Source organism: Hibiscus syriacus, unplaced genomic scaffold, assembly GCF_006381635.1.
Source record: "Hibiscus syriacus cultivar Baekdansim isolate YM2019G1 unplaced genomic scaffold, ASM638163v2 tig00111915_pilon, whole genome shotgun sequence".
NCBI lineage: Eukaryota > Viridiplantae > Streptophyta > Magnoliopsida > Malvales > Malvaceae > Hibiscus > Hibiscus syriacus.
Window position 1 is genome coordinate 85622 of NW_024063212.1, and position 21630 is coordinate 107251.

The 21630-nt window shown below is 37.0% G+C and overlaps 1 pseudogene; it reads left to right on the forward strand.

The window, feature by feature from the left end:
* Nucleotides 1–950: 950 nt before the first annotated feature.
* LOC120172891 lies at nt 951–21553 on the forward strand (annotated as a pseudogene).
* The last annotated feature ends 77 nt before the right edge of the window (nt 21554–21630 follow it).

Here is a 21630-nt window from a genome sequence, read left to right on the forward strand (position 1 = left end):
AAAAGGATTAAATAAAGTTAAAAATTGGATATTATTAATCTGGGTAGCTAATTTTAAATGAATATTATAACAAATTATTAGAGAATGATATTTTCATCCAGATTTATTTTATTTACAATATTAAAATTTTATTTAAAAAATTTAACATATAGTCGTTTAAATGTAATTGTTGACGTTGAGTATAAATATTACTTATAAGCAGTGATGAAGTTAGAAAATTGTTGTTGGACCAGTATAACGGTGCAAAATTTTGGACCACAACTAAAGAATTTCATTTTAAAAGACTTAAATTGAACTATTTATAATTAGAAGGGATCAAAACTATAATTATACCATTTAACCAATGGACCAAAATAAACTAATCAAATAAATTGTTAAATTCAACTAAATTTATTTGATTAATTGGATTTAACTGATCATCTTCTCACCACTACACTTCACCCTGAATTATGTCTAAAAAGTTCCGTTTAAATAAATTGAAATTTCAAAATATATAATTTTATTTTGAAGTCATAAAAAGGATAAATTATGTATTTAGACCTAAATTATCAGTTTTACTCCACTTTAGTACCTAAATTTTTAAGTTTTTAAAACCATACCTAATTTTTAATTTTTATTTCATTTTAGTACCCCTGTTAAAAAGTTAATGCGTTTAGTACCTAAACTATCAATTTTGATCTGTTTTAGTACTTAAACTTTCAATTTGTTTCAAAACTTAACGTTACATTTTTAACATGAATACTAAAATGAAACACAAACTAAACGTTACACATAATTTTTAATAAATTAAAAGTTTAAGTATTAAAACAAACCAAAACTGATAGTTTATGTACTAAATATGTAATTTATCCTAAAAACTATAAATGGGGATGGACTTTAATGGGCTTGGTCTTGATTTGGAAGACTAAAATATTTGTCTGGCCTTGAATCTTAACCCCACTTTCAGATCCAGCTCGTCGTCCCAACTTCACCTTCCAAGAACCAGCCTTTCCCCCGTTCCTCAGACCTCACCATAGTTGTTTCCGCTGCTAAAATTTTCGAAAATTACCGATCAGCTGGTTCTAAAAACCAAGCCCTAATTTTTCTAACCCAAATCCCCAATTCAATCAAATTTTCGGTTCACTTCAGAGTTTCCCCGAACCAGGAACCCTAGATTTCATGGCGTCTAGGAAAAAAGAATCCGAAGGGATTGCCTTGCTATCCATGTATAACGACGAAGACGACGAAGAGATGGGAGAAATTGAAGAAGGTGACAACCAACAAAGCCAACAATCTGGAAAACAAGAACAAGAAGAGGGGAAGAAGAAGAGCAGCAACCGTTAGAGGAAGAAAACGAGCACAGAGAATATAACAACATGGAAGAAGATTCGAGAACTAACGATAACACGCCGCCGTTTCTTCACCAAAGTTCATCTCTTTCGCAACAACAGCAGGATCCTTCCGTTTCTTCGCCACAGCAACATCGACCTGTGGTTTCTTCGAAGAGAAGTAGAGGAGGAAGGCTTGCCATTGTTGATTATGGCCACGATGAAGCTGTCATGTCACCGGAGCCCGAGGTAACGCCTCTCCGCCTTGCCAAAGTCATTTCAAAAAATAAAAATAGAAAGGGTTCCTTTTATTGTTTAATGACGTGTGATTAGATTAATTTTTTCTTGTCCATGTGCAGGAAGGGGAATTAGGAAGCAATGATGACCTTATGATTGGCATAGAGCAACCAAATGCCAATGGTACTTTATTATTATTATTATTATTATTATTATTATTATTATTATTTCTTTTGATCAACTTAAGTTGCTTACTAATTTGTCATTTGTTTTGCAGGTGATTTTCAAGGAATAACGCCTTTAACTCCACAATCATCAGATTTAGAACCATTAGTGCATGAGGCCTTGACCAATGCTGTTACTGAATCAGAAGGTGTAGAAGTTGAAGAAACTGTCTCTGTAGACAATGTTGATCCTTTGGATAAGTTTCTTCGACCTCCACCAAAAGCTAAGTGCTCAGAGGAGTTACAAGTAAGTGTCTTCTGTATGCTATTAGTATAGAGTCATTAGTTATAAATTTATAATTGTTTGGATAACAGCCTGAAGTTACCCAAATGTAACCCACCCGCATGTTATACTGCTGAGATGTATTGAAGATGTTGTGCTAGAACTTGTGTTTTTACGGGAGACGAATTAAGGTAAGTGTATTTAAGGCGTTTCCGTTTGTTATCTGAAGAGTGAAGACCTGCTGATCCGTGGTGCTTACTAAGTTGTAGATTACATGTCGGTTCTGGTTTCTACAGGGCTGAGTTATAATTGTGTAATTTTAGTCTAGCTGATTTTGAGTTTCATATGGGATTTTAGTTAATTGCAATATCGGTTATCCGTATCCTCTGCTGCTGAAAGAAAGATGGGTAGCTCATGGTACCTAATTCTTATGAATGGTGTGGTTGTTTACTCCTTTTTATAACAATGAACATATCCATTATTGATAATTTAAAAATGATCCAAGCTTTATCGCTTTTTCCTTTTGTTTTATGTTTTCATGACCATTTCTTTTCTGCTTGCTGCTACAGAGGAAAATAGATAAATTTCTCAACTTGAAGCGAGTTGGGAAAAGCTTCAATGCAGAAGTTCGTAATAGGAAGGATTATAGGAACCCGGACTTTTTGCTGCATGCTGTGAGTTATCAAGATATTGATCAGATAGGGTCTTGCTTCAGTAAAGATGTATTTGATCCACATGGATATGACAAAAGCGACAACTACGATGAAATAGGTTATAACATTAGCTTCTATAATTCTCCCCTTTATATATTGAAAGCACTTATGATATTTGTTGACCCTGGATACATCAATGCATTACCTGTTGAGGGTTGCTTTCTCAAGTTTTTGCTTCAATGCATTACCCTTGTTTGTTCAAATGCAGAGGCTGATATGAAACGTGAAAGAGAGAGGAAGGAACAAGAAAGCAAGAAGAATCAAAAGGTCGATTTTGTATCTGGTGGAAGTCAACCTGGTGCAGTTCTTACTGCCCCAAAAGTTAACTTGCCTACTGCAGGTGTTTTTTGTTTTTTTGGAAGAAATCTTTGTCATAACCATTTTTTTTGTAAAACAATTAAATATTATTTTAAAAACGATTATGACTTTATTTTGGAAAAATTGGTGATTTTGAACGGATTTGAATAAAATTTAAAAGAGTCGCCATCGACCTTTGGGTTAGGTAGGTCGAATACCTAAAAAACGTCTTTTAAAAACAATTTTAAGAAAAATAATTTTATAAGACAAAAATTTGGTCTACGTTACCAAAGATTCATTTAAAACAGGTTCGGGAGTCGGTTACGTGTGGGGAAGGGTAAACACCCCACAACGCCCAAAATTGGTACTGTGTAGCTTACACATCGTCGTAAATGGTGGAAATTATAAGTTCGAATCTTTAGTAAAAAATATGATCTATTTATTGAATATTTGTTAAAATAATAGAAATACTTCACTTGGTAAGAAATCTCAAGATTTGCAATCCTCCAACGGGAAAGCTATCTCATCTATTTCTTATCTATAAAGTATATCCTATCTTTGAATTACCACTAAATAATATCGTCATGAGTAGAAAATAAAATATGCTTGATTTATGTATCGTTAATATTAACATAACAACCATTAATACAATAAAAATTATGAAAAATATAATAATAAATAAATTATGATCTATTTATTGAATATTAGTTAAAATAAATAAATAAAAAAAAAATCCTTTTCTCAATAAGAAATCCCGAGATTTGTAATCCTCCGCCGGGAAAGCTACCTCGTCTATTTCTTACTTGTAAAGAATATTTTCTCTTTTTAAAAAAAAAATATCGAAAATTGACATAAAATACATCATATTTTATTTTTCCAAAACATACATCACTCATATTAAGATTCAATGAAGAAATAATAATAAAGATTAAAATTTAAATATTAAACAATATGAACATCAAAAAATAAAATAACAATAAAAATAATGTCTATAAGCTTGTAAAAGGAAGAATTTACATTTTTTATATTCTGTTTGAACGTCGTATCGGATTGTACCACTTCGATCAAGTGATACTTTCCACGCCCGTTCTATAAATATGTTTTCTTGAAAATAAAATCAAATATAATGAAAATAAAATGCAATTGGAAATATAAACATTTACATTAAATTGAATTAAATATAATACAAATAACCATAAAATATGTAAAATACATTCATACATAAATAACTAAAATAAAACTAAGTTAACATTACAAACCAAAATACAAACCAAATAAGCACATATGATAATTTCAGGGACCAAAATGACGTTTAACCAAGCTTGAAGGGCTAGAATAACAACAAAAAAGAAATTTAAGGACCAAAATACAAGTACAGAAAATTAAAGGGCAAAAATCGAAGAAACGTAAGTTAAAGAACTAAACTGAAATTACACAAAAAACATGAAGGATCAACAAAATATTTAAACCAAATGCCAAAACAGTGACTAAAACAGAAGATGCATAAATCTGAGGGCCAAATTCGAACATCAGCTAAAATCACGCAACACATGCAAATAAGGACTAAAACGAATATTATACGAAACAAGCAACCAAAAATCTAAACACTTAGAAAATATAATACTAATCATATAGGATTAAAACGGAACAAGAAATAAATAAAGAGCTCAAAATAGAAAGATGAAATTTCATTAAGGATCATATTACAACCATTACAAAGCTAAAGGGATTTAAAATGTAGTTATCCTAAGAAAATAACAAAACACGGAAGAAGTTATGAGGACCCATACTGTCGTTATCCCCTTTTAACCCAGCCTCCAACCCTCCCCTGTCTCAGAACGACGTCGTTTGACGTCTGAGATAGACCCTTTTAAGGGTTATTATGAAACCCTAAAATCATTTCCTCCTCCCCCTCATTCCCTCAGCCGCAGACTCAACCCGTGGGAGAGAACTCTCCCTCGGCTCACCGCCATGGGAGGCGACCAAACCTCCTGCAACCGCTAATCAGTGGCCACTAAACCTAAACCGATCAACCATCCCCCACCAACGATCTCTCCTTTGAAACCCAACCTCTAGGACCCAAACCCAACTATTACCACCCGAACCGGACCCCCCCCAAAACCAGAAAAACAAAGGCTTTACCTTCAGAAATGGGGCTAGCTAGGATCGGAGAAGGTCACAGCGAGATCCACGGTGGGGTTAGAGAAGGTAAAACTTTCCTTTCTTCTCTCCTTTTTTCTGTTTTTTTTCTTTTCGTTTTTTCTCCTTTGCTTTTCTTTTTTTCTGTTCTTTTATCTTTGCTTCCCCGGATTTCTGGTGAGATGATGATGATATCTAGGTAGAGCCTGGCTTTTTTTCTGATTTGGTAGGATAGAAATCCCGAATATTTAGGGATTTATTGGTATTTTAATTTGGAGTTTAGATTTTGTGAGATTTGAACTGTATGTGATATATTTTCTTGACTGGTTTTGCTGTAGATGATAATAGCGCAACAGTTGGGGTCAGATCGGAACAGTGATGGTGGCGGCGCTGAGGCAGAGAAGGGTCACACGGCGGCTGGAAGGGGATTAGGGTTTGAAACCCTAATATGTTTTAGGGTTTGAAACCCTAATCTACTAGGTTGGGTCCGGGTTAATTGGGCTTCTGGTCTCTGGGCCAATTGTAATCAGGCCTTAATTTGACCTGCAAAAATACATGTAATTAATTTATAATAAAAATAACGATAATAATAATAATAATAATAATAAAATAACGGAAAAAAAAACCCGGATAAAAACGGGTGTCTACAGCTGCCCCTCTTTGCACATTCTTGTGTTAACAAGAATAGGGCAAAGACGACAAGAAAACACGTTTTTGTCTGGTCCTCCTCCTTTTGGTTTAAAAAAAATGGATAATTTTGTTGGTGGGGACGACACTGCTCGTACGCAATGAAGAGGTCTGGTCGTCTAAGGGTGACACGGCTCCTACGTGATGAGGAAATCTGGTCATCTTTAGGAAGGGTGATAACTCGGTTCCTACGTGATGAGGACGGCTGGTTATCCTAATGTTGACACGGCTCTTACGTGATGAAGAGATCTGGCCATCTAAAGGTGATAACACGGTTCCTACGTGATGAGGACGGCTGGTTATCTATGGTTGACACGGCTCATACGTGATGAAGAGATCTGGTCTGGGGATGACACGGTTCATACATGATGAAAAACTCTGGCCACCTTTAGGAAGGGTGATAACTCGGTTCCTACGTGATGAGGACGGCTGGTTATCCTAATGTTGACACGGCTCCTACGTGAGGAAGTCTGGTCAGTTGATGTTGACTGACTCATTGCTTCAATAAGTCTTGAAGATCCTGTAAAAAATGGTCATATGCCATGATTTCATGTTATCAATATGCTCTAAGAATGATCTAAATGCATGTTTAAAGGGTTATGCTCAGTTCGTTCCTGGCATTGAGACTCCCTCATACTCTTTGATCGAAACATGTGATATTTATGCGTTTATCCATGCCTGGTTACTTTCTTGTCCTCTCATTAAATATTCTTTGACTTTGTCCCTCTGATCTACCCCGAGAGAGTTTATCTTGCCTCTTTGATTCTTTGGTCATTGATTGATTTTTCAAAGAAAATTCATTCAGAATGGCCTCTCCTTGTTGCATGCCTTTAAATTGGGACTTCTTTGTTTGGGGAAAGTATGATTATGTTGAAACTGATTTCTTTGATTTAAACCCTTCTTTTTCAATGATTTGTTTAATGATTGATGGGAGCGTGTCTTTGTATGTGCTCTCTGGCGAACACCTGTTTCAAAATCCCCATACTCTGACACTTTTCAGAGTAAGGCATAATAATCAAAATCAATAATTTGGTGAATATATACAAGGACAATGAGTCAAATTTGACAAGTTTCATGGAAAAGAGGCAATGAGAAATTATAATCTTTTGGGGACAAGAAACAAGTAAATACAAAGGAAGATCAAAGGACAAATATAATGAATATCAAATGCTGAATCCTTTTACTTCTTCACCCCAAATCTTTCTTGAAAGTTGACATGTGTTTCAAAGATTCAGATCGTACAAAAGATGTGTGAGCATGAGAGTCTTTCCCTGAACTGTCAGGCTTCCGAGGGAATCCGCCATTTCAACTTCTGGTTATTCGAGCCGTCCATTACGGATTTTCAACTCGAATCCTCCTTTGGTTTCAAGACGCCCATTTTGGGTTTTCATCTTGAACCCTCCTTTATTTAACTTTTCTTTTTTCTTTCTTTTTTTTCTTTTTTTCATCATATTTTCATTTTTTCCCTTTTTTTTTTTTTTTAAGTGTAATATCGTTTGACCGAATCGGAATTTACGGGATTAGGCAAATCTTCTCCATCCATTTCTGTTAACACCAAAGCTCCTCCTGAGAACGCCTTTTTTACGACATAGGGACCTTCCCAGTTCGGCATCCACTTCCCTCGAAAGTCTTTTTGCATAGGTAAGATCTTTTTTAGTACCAAATCGCCTTCACGAAATTCTCGAGGTCTGACTTTCTTGTCATATGCTCGTATCATCCTTTTTTGGTACATTTGGCCATGGCAGATAGCTCTCAGCCTTTTCTCCTCAATCAAATTTAATTGATCAAACCTACTTTGTACCCAATCAGCCTCGTCCAGTTTCAACTCCATCAACACTCTCAAAGAAGGTATTTCCACTTCAACAGGTAAAACTGCTTCCATCCCATATACCAAAGAGAATGGTGTTGCCCCAGTAGATATACGAACGGACGTGCGATAGGCCAGCAACGCAAAAGGTAATTTTTCATGCCAGTCCCTATATGTTTCAGTTGCTTTTGTGATGATCTTCTTGATGTTTTTATTCGCTGCCTCTACTGCCCCATTCATTTTTGGGCGATAAGGAGCCGAATTGTGATGTTTGATCTTTAACTTTGTGCAAACTTCCTTCATTAAATCGTTGTTCAAATTCAATGCATTATCTGTGATGATCCTTTCAGGTGTTCCATATCTACAAATGATTTCTCTTTTTAGAAATCTGCACACTACTCCTTTTGTGACATTAGCATAAGAGGCAGCTTCAACCCATTTGGTGAAGTAGTCTATAGCCACTAAGATAAAACGATGTCCATTTGAGGCCTTCGGTGAAATTGCCCCAATGACATCGATGCCCCACATTGAAAACGGCCAAGGTGCGTTCATCACATGGAGTGGTGAAGGAGGAACATGTATTTGGTTATCATGAATCTGGCATTTATGACATCTTCGAGCAAATCTGATACAATCTCCTTCCATAGTGGACCAATAGTACCCAAACCTCATGATTTTTCTAACCATTGTGAATCCATTAGCATGTGTTCCACAAACTCCTTCATGGACTTCCTCAAGTATTTTCTTGGCCTCGATTCTATCCACACATCTCAAAAGCACCTGATCCTTGCCCTTTTTATACAATATATCTCCATCAAGGACATACCCCATTGCTAATCTTCTTAAGGTCCGTTTATCATTCTCAGTTGCCTCCGCTGGGTATGCCCGATACTTCACATACTGGAGAATATCATAATACCATGGGAGATTATCATCCTCTTCTTCCTCTATGTTGCAACAATGAGCTGGCATTTCTCTTATACTCATCCAAATAGGCATCAATCGAGATTGATCATCGGCCTTAAACATAGCTGCCAACGTAGCCAAGGCATCTGCCATTTGATTTTCTTCACGAGGAAGATATGCAAAAGAAATTTCTTCAAACTCTTTGATCAACTCCATCACTAAGTTCTTGTATTCTATCAACTTGGAGTCTCGAGTCATCCATTCCCCGCGAAGCTGATAAATAACCAGAGCAGAATCGCCGAATACTTCTAGGCTTTTAACTTTGCGCTCAATTGCAGCTTGAATACCCAAGATACATGCTTCATACTCTGCCATATTGTTAGTGCATTCAAAGGCGAGCCTACTAGTACAAGGATAATGATCTCCCTCAGGTGAAACTAGTATTGCCCCAATTCCATGTCCCACAGCATTAGAAGCGCCATCGAAGTTCATTTTCCATGCTTCATTTTTTGGAGTATCTTCTTCAGTAACAAATATACTCATCAAGTCCTCATTCGGAAAATCGAATTTTACTGGCTCATAGTCTTCTAATGCTCTGCTTGCCAGGAAATCTGCAATAGCACTTCCTTTAACTGATTTCTGGTTCATGTAGACTATATCAAATTCGGACAACAACATTTGCCATCTCGCCATCCTTCCAGTTAGAGCCGTTGATTCCATCAGGTACTTTAACGGATCCAGTCTTGATATCAACCAGGTAGTATGATACAACAAATACTGTCTCAGCCTCTTAGTAGTCCATACTAAAGCACAACACAGCTTTTCGATAGAGGAGTATCGCGTCTCACAATCAGTGAATTTCTTACTGAGATAGTAAATAGCTCGTTCCCTTCTTCCAGTTTCGTCATGTTGGGCCAACACACATCCCATTGACTTCTCAAAGACAGTCAAATATAAAATCAATGGTTTGTTTGGGATTGGTGGCATCAAGACAGGAACATTAATTAAGTAACTCTTAATTCTATCGAAGCATTCTTGGCAACTATCATCCCATTCTCCTGGGTTTTGCTTTCTCAGTAATCGGAATATTGGATCACATTTCTCGGTCAACTGAGAGATGAATCTGGCAATATAATTTAACCTTCCCAGAAAACCTCGTACTTCCTTTTGCGTTCTAGGGGGAGGTAATTCCAAAATTGCTTTGACTTTATCAGGATCTATTTCTATCCCATTCTCACTGACTACAAATCCCAATAACTTCCCTGAAGTAGCTCCAAATGTGCACTTGGCCGGGTTAAGCTTGAGCTGGTATTTTCTTAATCTTAAAAATAGTTTCCTTAGGACTTTTACATGTTCTTCTCCAGTTTGTGATTTGGCAATCATATCATCCACGTACACTTCTATATCTCTGTGCATCATATCGTGGAACAACGTAACCATAGCTCTTTGATATGTTGCCCCGGCGTTCTTAAGTCCAAAGGGCATCACCTTGTAGCAAAACGTACCCCACATTGTCACAAAAGTTGTCTTTTCCATGTCTTCTGGGTCCATCTTAATTTGATTGTAACCTGAGAAACCATCCATGAAAGAGAAAAGAGCATGACCAGCCGTATTTTCAACCAAAGTATCGATATGTGGGAGTGGAAAATTATCTTTGGGGCTCGCTCGATTGAGATCTCGGTAGTCAACACACATCCGAACTTTGCCATCTTTCTTTGGAACTGGCACTATGTTTGCTACCCATTCAGGGTACTTGGCCACTTGTAAAAATCCAGCATCGAATTGTTTCTTCACTTCTTCCTTGATTTTTAATAGCATATCTGGTCTCATTCTTCTAAGTTTTTGCTGAACAGGCTTGCATTCCGGTTTTATTGGTAGCTTGTGCATCACAATGTCAGTCTCCAACCCCGGCATATCTTGATAAGACCAAGCAAACACATCCCTATATTCCCGAAGAAGGCTTATAAGACCATCTCTTATTTTTGGTGAGAGTGAAGTGCCAATTTTAACTTCCTTTATATCCTCTTCTGTTCCCAAATTTATTGTTTCAGTTGTCTCTTTGTGGGGCAATATTTGTCTATCTTCTTGCTCCATCATTCTAACAAGCTCAGAGTTTAACTCACATTCCTCTTCATCTTTATAACCCTCAGATTCTTCGAGACACATGTCATTTTCAAAATCAATTTGTGGTTCAAAAGTATCATTACTCGAACAGTTGATATCTGAAGACCTGCGAATCAAAAGGAGTATATTTGGCTGTGGACAAAAATTTTATCTAATATTTATTAAGAGAATAATTATCAATAAAGAATAAAGAATACTCAAGAGATGAATAAAATACTTGCTAAGATTAGAATGAAAGAAGAACACTGTTTCATTAAAGCAATGACAAATAACAATTTGTCCTTTTACAAAATCCCTATTATATTTGGGTCAAAAGGAGACAGATTTGTTATTATGCATTACTTTGAAAAGTGCTTATAGAACACAGGGAGTTCTTCAACAGTGTAATTGTTCAAAACATAGCCAGGAGGACACAGACGGATTGATGCCAATGAACACTCTCCAGTAGACTCTTCTGTGATAACGTTGATGCTCAGGCTTCCCAATAAATCTTCAACAAACTCTGTATCTTCAATATCCCCTAACTGTTTCAGCGTGTCAATCACAAATCCTCCAGACACAAAAGATTTGGAGAGTGGTGGAATGACCATGGGTCCCCAAACAAGATCTTCTCCCTTTACTCTTGCCTTCCTCCTTTCCTTAAGCTTTTGTGCATCCTTGACTTTATCATGGTACGTTGGTTTGTATCCGAGACCAAAATAATTTCTTTTAGGAACTGGAGCCGACCCTTCAGTGATTCCTTGCAATTTCTTTCCCAAGCCTTTCCCTACCTTTGCTCCTCTAGCTAAGGTCTCCTTTAATTGCATCTTTGTATTTTTTGAAAGATGAGGAATGGGAATTCTTTTGCCTTCAGAAATAAAAGTAGCATTAACAAATTCCAAGGACTGGAAGGAGGACTCTAGTGCATTTTCATCTACCCCTACATATGGTGCATCTGTAGTGATAGAGGCAATGATATCTTCTTCCGCTTTGATGGTCACCAGAGTCCCATCAACAATGAATCGGAGCTTTTGGTGAAGGGAGGAAGGAACTGCCCCAGCCATGTGAATCCAGGGTCTCCCTAGCAAGCAACTATAACTCGGATGGATATCCATGACAACAAAATCTACTTCAAATGTTGTAGGGCCAATTCTGATAGGGATAATCATCTTCCCCATTATTTTGCGTTCTGTCCCATCAAATGCCCTTACAACATTGCCACAAACCCTCATTTGTGATACATCCACAGGAAGTCTATTTAGAGTGGCGAATGGCATAACATTCAAGGCCGATCCGTTATCAATTAACACCCCTGAGACGATGACTCCTTTGCAATGAGCCGTAATGTGTAAAGCCTTGCCCCTGCCTTTTCCTTCTTCAGGTATTTCGTCATCATAAAAGTAAATAAAATTATCTGCATTAATATGATTTACCATCCTGTCCACACGTTCCACTGGTATATCATTCCCTACAAAAGTTTCATTCAGCACTTTGATCAGAGTATTTCGATGTACTTCCGAATGCAACAGTAGAGATAACATTGAAATCCGCGCTGGGGTCTTATGAAGCTGTTCCACAATATTATACTCGCTGTGTTTCAGAAACTTTAAAAATTCCTGAGCCTCCTCAATCTTAACAGGCTCATTCAATTTATCATCAGGATCTTTAATAACCACATCTCTTGCTTTATCAGCCTTTCCAGGAGCATAGCATCTTCCACTCCTGGTAAAAAATCCAACTTCAGCAACCTCTTCCTTCTTACTCTCAGGAGTATTAATTTGGCATGTATAGTCCCAGGGAACACTCTTGTTACTCTTGTAGGCAAAAGGCGCAGGGGTTTTGATCACCACCCTAGATGTTATACTTCCACTGCTGGCCTCGTAATTTGGTTTCGATATGATCAGGACAGGCTTTTTTAAATTCTTTTCAGCTTCCCTTGAATTTTCTTCAGAAGCGCAAATATATCTTTCATTCTCACTCATTATTCTTCATAGAACTGCAACTCCTGCTTGTTCATTAATTCTTGGACTATTTGCCTGAATTCTTGACAGTCCTGAATTTGATGACCATTTTCACCATGGTATTCACAAAAGTTCTCTGTCTTTTCCGTTGAGCATTCATTTCTAGGGCTCAACAACCCTCTCTCCTTTATTTGAGCATATACCCATTTCAGTGGTGTTCTTATTTCTTCAATTCTCCTTTTAATTTGCTGATTTTTCTCAATAGCGTTTACTCCCTGATTCTGATGATTTGGAAGCGGGTTCGCAGCAACACAGGGTGCTTCAGAATCATTAAAGGACACCACCTTTCTCTTGATCAGATCTTCAACCACTCTTTTGAAAGCGAGACACTTTTCAATGTTATGTCCTTTGAGATTTGCATGATATTCACATGTCTCATTTTCGTTGAACCATTTTGGATAAGGTGGTTTAATTGGATCAATGAATTTTGGTGACACTACGTGAGCTTGGACTAATCCATGGAAGAGCTCACTGTAAGTCATCGGTATGGGAGTGAACGTCATCCTTTCATTGTTATGCTCGCGCTTAGTCTCTCCTTGGGATGAAGAATTTCCCATCTTCGGCTTACTCACAGAGAAATTTACATTATTCACCTCTCCTTCTTTCCTTTTCACATAGGGTTTCTTTGCAGGAGTTTGGCTACCGACAATCTGCCCATTCTTTAATGCTCTCTCGGTCATCTCTCCGCACATCACGATATCAGAGAAGCTCTTAGTTGCCACCCCTAACATATGATCAATATAAGGAGATTTTAACGTATCTATAAACATGGTTATAAACTCCCTCTCAATAAGTGGTGGGTGTACTTGAGCAGCAATATCCCTCCAGCGCTGAGCGTACTGTCGGAAGGTCTCATTATGCTTCATCTCCATATTTTGGAGAGTAACACGATCAGGCATCATATCGGTAACGTGTTGATATTGTTCTTTAAACGCATTGGCCAAATCCTTCCAAGACCCTATTTTAGCTCGGGTTAATTGGTTATACCATCTGACAGCTGACCCCGTCAAGCTGGCCTGGAAACAGTGAATTAATAGCCCATCATCCTTCACAAATCCTGTCATTCTTCGACAAAACATGGTCAAGTGAGCAACAGGACAAGTTTTCCCATCATACTTTTCAAATTCTGGCATTTTGAATTTTGGTGGTAATACTAGGTCTGGCACAAGACTCAATTCCTCTGCATTCATTCCGTCTTGAGAACCCTGCTTTCCCATTTCTTTAAAAAACCCTTTGCACCAGTCCTTTAAATGCTCTGGTACTTCCGTTTTAGGTTTCTCCATTTCTTCAGGATCTACATCAATATACTCATAAGGACTGTTTTGAGGGTTAGTCGTGGCCATTTGAACCTTTACAGCTGAAGACCCTGCAGGATGTTCAACTAGCTTTTCAGGTGAGATAACTAGTCTCGGGGTAGACTCCTGCCTAGAAACTTCAACAGGGGCAGCGCTTGGTTCTTTAACTGTTTCAGTACGTATCCCAGATATCTTGGTCATCATCTCATTCATCATATTAGCCTGGCTTTGCAGGATTTGATCTATAATTGACTTTTGTGACTGATCCATCTTTGCCTGCCATTCTTGTTGTATTCTTAGTAAATCTTCTTGCATTTCTTTCTTTAATTGATCAAGCTTGGCCTCCATGGCTCTACTTCGCGTGTGATAAGGATTGGAGTTCTTACTTGCCAGAATCGTCTGTCACATAACCCTTCGGAAATTAATTTTATTGTTATTTTAAACTCGAATGTATATTATTGGTAATGTGCTATAAATGATACATTTTATTGGTGATGCATTATAAATGATGAATTTACTTATGCATAATGAATGATGCAAGTATGAAATGCAAATAAAAGGCGTTGACCCAAGCAGTAACCATTCGGAAATACTTTCATTGGATAAAAAGTTTCACTCATTACAAAGGAGTTCTATTACATATAAGGCCTAGCCCTCAGACTCAGCTCTACAATTTCGTTCATAATGGCGATGATCTCCCTTGTATATTCAGAAACCGGATTTGTGCGCAGTTGGATGATCTCCGCTCTATTGGCTAATTCGTTCATGTACCGAGCCACTTCACCCATTTGAGCAATAGCTTCCCCCATCATGCGCTCGCGTTCTTCTACTAAGGATCGATAATGCTCGTATGTATTTTCCCATCCCTTATTGATGCGTTTGATCTCTTTTTCTAGATTGGTAATATGAATTCGACATTTCTGGAGTTCACCCTTTAATTCTCTGATTTCCTTCTGGAATGATTTGTTTTCTTCGAGACCAACTCTTAGGTCCACTGAAGCGGGAGGAACTTGCACTTGCAGAAGGGATTGCTCAAGGTTCGATACATGACTTTTGAGCTCATCATTCATGGCTCGAGATTGGTTCATCTCATGTTCGAATCTCATCTGTAATTCTCCCATTTCTCCCGTGAGCTCATCTACTTGCTGACTTTTTGTCGAGAATCTCTGCATCCACGATCCAATCTCTGCCTGCTTTCTATCGAGGAATCGATTCCATCCCTGTCTCTCAGACCACATCTCTTCTTTATTTCGCTTTCTTTCTTCTTCGAGCTCTAAAATTCTTCGATCTTTGTCCTCAAAGTCCTCAATTATACGGTTCATCTCAGTTTTTAACCCTGGACTTGATTCTTTTCTTCTTCTAATTCTTTCAGGCTGACTTCTTTTTCTTCATGGAGTTTTTGAGCTCTACGAGCCTCAGCTTTATACTGCTTGATCAACTCCTTTTTATCGGCCTCTAGCTCGCATACTTTTGCTTTTCCAGCTTCTATCTTCTTGATCTGACACTTGTTCTCAATTTCCAGACTTTTGATTCGCCGTCTTGCAGCCGCTAATTCTCTGGATCCCAGTTTCTTTCTCACTTGCTGCACCCTTTGATAATCTTTTTTTAAGTCTTCTAAATCGGCTTCCACCTCCTCTTTCCGTTCTCTCATCATTATAAACTGTCTGGCATGAAATTCAGACTCGATAGTCAACATGAAGTTTTCTCTCTCCATCTCTTCTATTTTCCTGGAATCTTTAGCCTTTTCCATTTCAAACTCAATTCTTTGGATTTCCAGATTCGAAGGGATATTTCTGATTTGTTCTTCTATCGATCTTGATCCCTCTCCAGATGTTAAAGGTATCTTATCATTTACCCTCCTGATTCTCCAGGCTTCATAATCAGGCGTCAAGATAACATCCGCTCCAATTACTTTAGTCCTAAAAGTCATCCTCCAGGAATCAGCCACATCTTTGATTTTCTTTCTATAATTGCCTTCTTTATAATCAAATTCAGCACCAGTCAACCCATGAGTCACGGGAACAAACTGTCGGGTACCGTACTGTCTCAATATCAACAAAGGAGCGTATCCCACTCCTCCCCACAGTCCCAATAATATGATCCAGTCCAAATCTCCGCACTTGAACAAGATTTGTGTATGCATCAGCCACGGTGTTCGCCATGCTATGTTTTGACTTTGTAGATTCCGGAAGAAATCAATCCATTGATCTTTCTGAGATACTTCAGGCCACTCCTTCGTAAGGTACTCAGCAATAGGAGAATAATCTTTCAAAAAACGGTTATAGTTGACTTTTTCTTCCCTCCAGAAATGGCTTCTGATCCACACAGTAAGCAATTGAGCACAACCCATAAAACGACCTCCCCCCAACCTTCTACATATATTCAAAGATCGGAAAGTTTCAGCAAGAATTGCATGGACTGGATTCACCTCTCTTCCTAACTTCTCAACCAAATCGACTACTGCTAGCTCGATCAATCCCAAACATTTTGGAAAGATTACCAAACCATATATACCCAAAGCAAATACATCTCTACACACGTTTTCATCTACATGTGCTTCAGCTATCTTTTGTAAGTGAGACCATGGCACTCCCTCACTTTCTCCCTTGCGTTGCAAACGATCATTCACCCATTTGTCGCTTGTGCCCGAGATCTTTGCAAGCTTTGACTTAAAGGAAGGCCCTTTTATCGACCGGGAGTAAACTTTGTCCACTTTAACGCTTGTCAAATTCAACAGAAATTGGTACTCCTCGAGGGTTGGAGTCATGTCCTCTCGGTTGAATGTGAAACAACTATAGGCCGGATTCCAAAACTGTATTATGCTTCGTATGAGAACCGGGTCTACCTTCACGTATATCAGATGAAATATATCCCCATAAGTCTGCTGAAAAGCTTGCCTCTCAATAAGATTCCAACTTTCCCAAATTATTTTCAATCCCTGAAGCTCATTCTGTTTTAAAGAAGCTGGTGTATAATCAGACAGATCTGACACGTAATTCCCTGATAGACTATCTCCCTGCTCTTTCTGCTTGGCTTCGGACCAGTTCCTTACATCTGCTGGATTCACTTCTTTGTTTAGAAAACTCCTTTCCATCGTGAAAGTCTTTCCACGTTATCGATACTCACAGATCAATCGCCTTTTCTAATGATATGTCTATGCAGTATGAAAAAAAACAAACAAAACAAACAAAACAGTTAGTCAAAACAATTGTATAAATTTAACATAAAAAGATATATAAAACAGGAAATAAATCTATTTTATTTATGTATTATCTACCCGAATAATATTCCTCAAAAAGGGTCCTACCCAAACATGCTCTCTACCCTCCTAAAATAATTACATTCTAACTGCACCTAAATTCTATTTCACATGCTTTAAAAGAATAAATCTATTCTACACACTCAAAAATTAATAAATAAAATAAAATAAAAAGGTTAGAGGGTTTCTCCATTGTGTACGCCTATTTTGGGTACCTATTGACGGACCGAGGTTCAGTATGACTCTACCTAGTGTGACCGTTCTATGGTTCACTATATGCATGGTTTCAGCTCTAACAGGAAAAAAGGAACTCGAATCGTCCTTGATGTCAGTGCCCCCTTGGGCTACCAAACCCTCAATCCTCACCCATTACAGGTTTCAAACGGACCGAGTTCAATTCGAGGGGATTCACTGCCTTATACCCATACGAGGAATAAATTCCTACGAAGGTATAAGGTATGTATCCCATGGGTTATTTGCTAAAACTCATACGAAGAATAAATTCTTACGAGAGTAAAGCAATCACCCTAACTAATTTGGATCGAAACTCATGTCTAGAGCTCATGTTATGCTAATGAAAGTGATGTGTGTGAGGAGAAACAAACAAACCTTTGACTCAAAAACAGGGAAAATAAAAATAATAAATAAAAAAAATAACACCCAACGAGAACTAAGAAATATCTGAAAAAATGAAAACAATTAAAATGTTAGTATATAAAAATAAAGAGATAAAATAATACATAAAAATTCAATAAATAGATCATAGTTTTACTAAAGATTCGAACTTATAATTTCCACCATAACGACCATATATAAGCAACCGACAGCCTGACTCTCTAGATGTCCCCAGCAGAGTCGCCAAGCTGTCATAACCATTTTTTTTGTAAAACAATTAAATATTATTTTAAAAACGATTATGACTTTATTTTGGAAAAATTGGTGATTTTGAACGGATTTGAATAAAATTTAAAAGAGTCGCCATCGACCTTTGGGTTAGGTAGGTCGAATACCTAAAAAACGTCTTTTAAAAACAATTTAAGAAAAAATAATTTTATAAGACAAAAATTTGGTCTACGTTACCAAAGATTCATTTAAAACAGGTTCGGGAGTCGGTTACGTGTGGGGAAGGGTAAACACCCCACAACGCCCAAAATTGGTACTGTGTAGCTTACACATCGTCGTAAATGGTGGAAATTATAAGTTCGAATCTTTAGTAAAAAATATGATCTATTTATTGAATATTTGTTAAAATAATAGAAATACTTCACTTGGTAAGAAATCTCAAGATTTGCAATCCTCCAACGGGAAAGCTATCTCATCTATTTCTTATCTATAAAGTATATCCTATCTTTGAATTACCACTAAATAATATCGTCATGAGTAGAAAATAAAATATGCTTGATTTATGTATCGTTAATATTAACATAACAACCATTAATACAATAAAAATTATGAAAAATATAATAATAAATAAATTATGATCTATTTATTGAATATTAGTTAAAATAAATAAATAAAAAAAAATCCTTTTCTCAATAAGAAATCCCGAGATTTGTAATCCTCCGCCGGGAAAGCTACCTCGTCTATTTCTTACTTGTAAAGAATATTTTCTCTTTTTAAAAAAAAAAAATATCGAAAATTGACATAAAATACATCATATTTTATTTTTCCAAAACATACATCACTCATATTAAGATTCAATGAAGAAATAATAATAAAGATTAAAATTTAAATATTAAACAATATGAACATCAAAAAATAAAATAACAATAAAAATAATGTCTATAAGCTTGTAAAAGGAAGAATTTACATTTTTTATATTCTGTTTGAACGTCGTATCGGATTGTACCACTTCGATCAAGTGATACTTTCCACGCCCGTTCTATAAATATGTTTTCTTGAAAATAAAATCAAATATAATGAAAATAAAATGCAATTGGAAATATAAACATTTACATTAAATTGAATTAAATATAATACAAATAACCATAAAATATGTAAAATACATTCATACATAAATAACTAAAATAAAACTAAGTTAACATTACAAACCAAAATACAAACCAAATAAGCACATATGATAATTTCAGGGACCAAAATGACGTTTAACCAAGCTTGAAGGGCTAGAATAACAACAAAAAAAGAAATTTAAGGACCAAAATACAAGTACAGAAAATTAAAGGGCAAAAATCGAAGAAACGTAAGTTAAAGAACTAAACTGAAATTACACAAAAAACATGAAGGATCAACAAAATATTTAAACCAAATGCCAAAACAGTGACTAAAACAGAAGATGCATAAATCTGAGGGCCAAATTCGAACATCAGCTAAAATCACGCAACACATGCAAATAAGGACTAAAACGAATATTATACGAAACAAGCAACCAAAAATCTAAACACTTAGAAAATATAATACTAATCATATAGGATTAAACGGAACAAGAAATAAATAAAGAGCTCAAAATAGAAAGATGAAATTTCATTAAGGATCATATTACAACCATTACAAAGCTAAAGGGATTTAAAATGTAGTTATCCTAAGAAAATAACAAAACACGGAAGAAGTTATGAGGACCCATACTGTCGTTATCCCCTTTTAACCCAGCCTCCAACCCTCCCCTGTCTCAGAACGACGTCGTTTGACGTCTGAGATAGACCCTTTTAAGGGTTATTATGAACCCTAAAATCATTTCCTCCTCCCCCTCATTCCCTCAGCCGCAGACTCAACCCGTGGGAGAGAACTCTCCCTCGGCTCACCGCCATGGGAGGCGACCAAACCTCCTGCAACCGCTAATCAGTGGCCACTAAACCTAAACCGATCAACCATCCCCCACCAACGATCTCTCCTTTGAAACCCAACCTCTAGGACCCAAACCCAACTATTACCACCCGAACCGGACCCCCCCCCCGAAACCAGAAAAACAAAGGCTTTACCTTCAGAAATGGGGCTAGCTAGGATCGGAGAAGGTCACAGCGAGATCCACGGTGGGGTTAGAGAAGGTAAAACTTTCCTTTCTTCTCTCCTTTTTTCTGTTTTTTTTCTTTTCGTTTTTTCTCCTTTGCTTTTCTTTTTTTCTGTTCTTTTATCTTTGCTTCCCCGGATTTCTGGTGAGATGATGATGATATCTAGGTAGAGCCTGGCTTTTTTTCTGATTTGGTAGGATAGAAATCCCGAATATTTAGGGATTTATTGGTATTTTAATTTGGAGTTTAGATTTTGTGAGATTTGAACTGTATGTGATATATTTTCTTGACTGGTTTTGCTGTAGATGACAATAGCGCAACAGTTGGGGTCAGATCGGAACAGTGATGGTGGCGGCGCTGAGGCAGAGAAGGGTCACACGGCGGCTGGAAGGGGATTAGGGTTTGAAACCCTAATATGTTTTAGGGTTTGAAACCCTAATCTACTAGGTTGGGTCCGGGTTAATTGGGCTTCTGGTCTCTGGGCCAATTGTAATCAGGCCTTAATTTGGCCTGCAAAAATACATGTAATTAATTATAATAAAAATAACGATAATAATAATAATAATAAAATAACGGAAAAAAAAAAACCCGGATAAAAACGGGTGTCTACTTCTTATACGAGTGTGTATCATGAGATTGTGCGATGGTGTTCTTATACTGAATGATATTGATTTTTTTAGTTGTGGGTGCTGGTGGCTTGCCGTCAGCTCCAAATGCAGTGGACAACATTGTTCGTGATGGTAGACAAAACAAGAAATCAAAGTGGGATAAGGTTCTAACTTGTCAGTGCATCTCTGTTCCAAATAACTCATCTATGATATCATGGACCTAACTTTTTCATTGTTTTATTTAACTTCCAGGTGGATACTGATAGAAGAAATCCTCTACCTGCTGGGGGACAGCATTCTCTATCTGCTGCTGGAGCACATACGGTTATTTTATCAGCTGCTAATGCTGTAAGTGGGTACACAGCTTTTGCGTAAGTCCTATAACTTGATGGAAAATTGTTCATGTCTTCCCTCCTTTTTAATCTGGATTAGACTCTTTTTCATGGCCGCATGATTGACTTATTGAAACGAACAACTTACAGCCAGTGCTTACTGCTTAGTAATCAGCACTGATTTCATTCTGTTGTAAAATGGCAGACAACAGAAACGGCTTGAAGCACAAGAGAAGAAATCCAGTGAAAAGAGGTTGGATAGAAGATCTTGAGGTCATTTCTTTTAGTTTTGGTACAAATGTTCCCAATAACTGTTTTGAGGCTGAGAACCAGTAATGCTTATGGTAAATTTATACACTTAAATTGTACCTTGTAGATCACTTATTACCTAATTTTAGCCACATAATCCTGTACTGATACAAGAATACTTGAAAGCCTGCTTTGTTTTGTGCTAAATACATGGCCCACCCTATGTTTTTCTTGTATTAACATACATATGCCCCACT